Raw genomic sequence first — 3,256 nt, 5'->3', positions numbered from 1 at the left:
TGCCATTATGGGCCCACAAGCGCGTATTAATGTGGCATCCTAAAGCAGTGCCGCTGGGAGGAAGTAGGGTGGGAGTGTCTGTGGGAACCTTGCCTTAGCCCTTATTGGCCAAATATGTGGCACTTCTGTGCTCGTGAACACTGTGTGATTGCAATAGCTAGGCACTGAGACAGCATGCATGCTCTCATTACCTTTAAGCTGATTGGAGGATGTAAAAACCTCCCTTCCCCATTTGCCTTTAAAAGCAAGTGCTTGTGTGATAATAAACGGAACTGCTCGACAGAACCCCCACCGTGTCTGAGTGTCCTTTATTGGGCTGGTTGGGACTGGTGGTGGCTGTGCTCACCTCTCTTCACGGCTCTCTTCCCCCGTCTCCTTCCAAGGGGACTGGAGGGAAAGAGGAATCCGGGCAATTCGCTCGCCCACCTAGGGAAAGACAGATAACGAGGTGTTTTTTTCTAGGGCTGTTCGGGTCGGCCGGTGGTGGACCTGACACTGTTTCTGCCACTTTACTGTCTCAATTCCTTGTGCACAACAGGTCATGCTTAGAGATGCATGGTTTCCCCTAGCTCACCACTGTGTTGGTCATCTTCCCTGGTGTGAGAGGCAGGAGTGGCCAGTCGCTGCACATTGTCCTCCAGGACATTTATCCATGCTTCCAACAACTCTGCTTTCTGCCTCAAATCTTGATTAGTTTGCAGCACTGTGAGAAGCAGCTATGCTCCAGTCAGCAGAAAAGTGGCCACCGGGCATCACATGCTCAAGGATAGCCACATTTCCTCCCCTTCCCAGGCCCGCCCGCCTGCTTCACTAAAACTAATTCCCTTCCTCTCTCTGAAGAACACCAGAATAGCAACAAAACTAAAAAGATACATTGGCACACGTGTGCACTAACTACACACACACACACACACACACACACACAATTTGCTTACAAAGGATGCTGTACCACACCCAACTGGACCCAAAGCGAGGGCCCTGACCAAACTATTCTATTTTCCCAACACTACCTAAATGATACATGAGATCATTTTGCATATTTTTAAACTTTATATAAATAGGATAATACTGAATGTACTCCTTTACCTTCTTGGTTTTTTCATTCAAAGCGAAAATGATTGTCAGAGTCGTTCATATTGAGTCAGGTAGTTCTAAGGTCCCTCATTTTCACTGCTGTATGGAATTCCACTGGATGACTGCACTGTGATTAATGTATTCTGTTGATGGACATTTTGTTGTTGTTGTTGTGCTATTACAAACACTGCTGCATTGAACAAGCTTATTTTTGGCTCCTTGTGTAAATGTGGGTTTATCTAGAATATATTTAGAAATGAAACTTCCATGTGTTGGGTATGCACATCCTCAGCTTTACTAGGTAATGTGATTTGCTTTCCAAAGTGATGGAACCAATTTACATTTCCTCCAAAGATATTTGAGTGTTCCTGTTGCTTTCCATTCTTGCTCCTGGATAATCATTTTTGGCTAGGACAGAGAAAAAAATGCATGGTGATCAGCAGTTAGATCAACTCTGCAGGCTTTTGAAATTGGCACCCCTTCAAGAAAAAGACCAGCATCTGTGGAATAAAATCTCAACTCCTTACCGTAGCACTCGTGGCCCTGCCTTGTCTGGCTTCTGCCTACCTCACCAGCCTCACCTTGCACAACACTCACCCGCACTCCCAGTGGCCATCTTTCTCTCACTGGAACATGCAGGCAAACTCGCTTCCATCACAGAACTTTATGTTCTGTCTGCCTGGGACACTCTTTTCCCAGCTCATTGCTCAACTGATTTTGTCCCAACTTTTGCATATCAGCCCCTCAGAGAGATGACCCCTGACCCCATAATATAAACTAGTCCTCTACTTACCTTCCTACTTATTCCATGACCCTCATTCTCATTGCTTCATTGTTTTTTGCATTGCATTGATGACAATCTGAAGTTACTTGCTTACTTATATGTTTTTTCTCTCGCTGGAATATGAACTCCACGAAGGCTAGGTACATTCCAGGCTAGGCCTGGAATGTGCTAGATCTGTATTGAATGGATGAATGTACACATTGATACTTTCTTTACTAGGCAAACCTGTTACCCTTTCCTATCACTTCTCTGACATGCGCCAGTCCAGCATTTGGCTGACCACTGGTGTCTACAGTGAAGCGGAAGACTCCGATTGCATCCCAAACAGAGGCTCTGTCCAGTGCTGTCTTTTTCCTTCTGATGTGTCCCAAGATCTCATGCACTGGCTTTACCCACAGTTGAACCTTTCTCTTTGGATCAAAGCCAGGCCATCCCCTTCTACGCTCAATGCCTGAGATGAAACCTATGACTCTATCCCTCATCTCTCCATCTTTTTGCTGGTCATTGTGGCCTCCTTAAGTGCTTGATGAAGGCTGGGGTTTGTCTGAGTCATCGCTGGCCCTGCTTTGCTAACCTGATGGTGTGGGCAACTTCTGAAGGGGTTAAGCATGTATTCATTTACTCATCATCTGGCATTGTGACTTCGCGGTCATCATTTGAATCACCTGTGATTCCTGCATCCAGTCGACATACTCAAGGGTTAATTTTTGCTCCAGGGAAAAAAATCTATGATTATTCTGAGATTGGTCATTTAATTCATTCACCTTCTTTGCACCCTCTTCCCTCCACCCTCGCATGATATCCAGTTCCTGGGGCTGGGACAGATGCTGTCTTTTTGGTGTTCCCTGTAGTTCTTTCTGTCACTCCGTGTATTAGGCTGTTTCTGTTGCTTGTAACAAAATACCTCAAACTAGGTAATTTATAAAGAAACCATATTTATTGCTTACAGTTTCAGAGGCTGGGAAGTCCAGAGTCCAATGAACACATGGTGAGAGCTTTGTTGATGGGTAGTGACTCTTCACAGCAAAGCAGAGTGTCACGTGGTGGATGGTGGAAGCAGAGAGAGAGAGAGAAGGAGTGGAGGTGCCAGTGTCCTTTAAACAACCAGCTCTCACAAAAACTAATAGCCTGAAAAGTCACTCACTACCCACCCCCCATGGAAGGGCATTAATCTATTCATGAAGCATCTGCCCCCATGACCCAAACACCTCCCAACACCGCCACATTGGGGATCAGATTTCAACATGAGCTTGGGGGGACCAATATATCCAAACTATATTATTCTGTCCCTGGCCCTCCAAATTCATGTCCCTCTCAAAATACCATCCCAACAGTCCCCAGATTCCATCCCAACAGTCCCAAAAGTCTTAGCTTGTTCCAGCACCAACTTAAAAGTCC

This window comes from Galeopterus variegatus, unplaced genomic scaffold (assembly GCF_000696425.1).
Source record: "Galeopterus variegatus unplaced genomic scaffold, G_variegatus-3.0.2 Scaffold5803, whole genome shotgun sequence".
NCBI classification, from domain to species: domain Eukaryota; kingdom Metazoa; phylum Chordata; class Mammalia; order Dermoptera; family Cynocephalidae; genus Galeopterus; species Galeopterus variegatus.
This window is presented reverse-complemented; position numbering follows the sequence as displayed.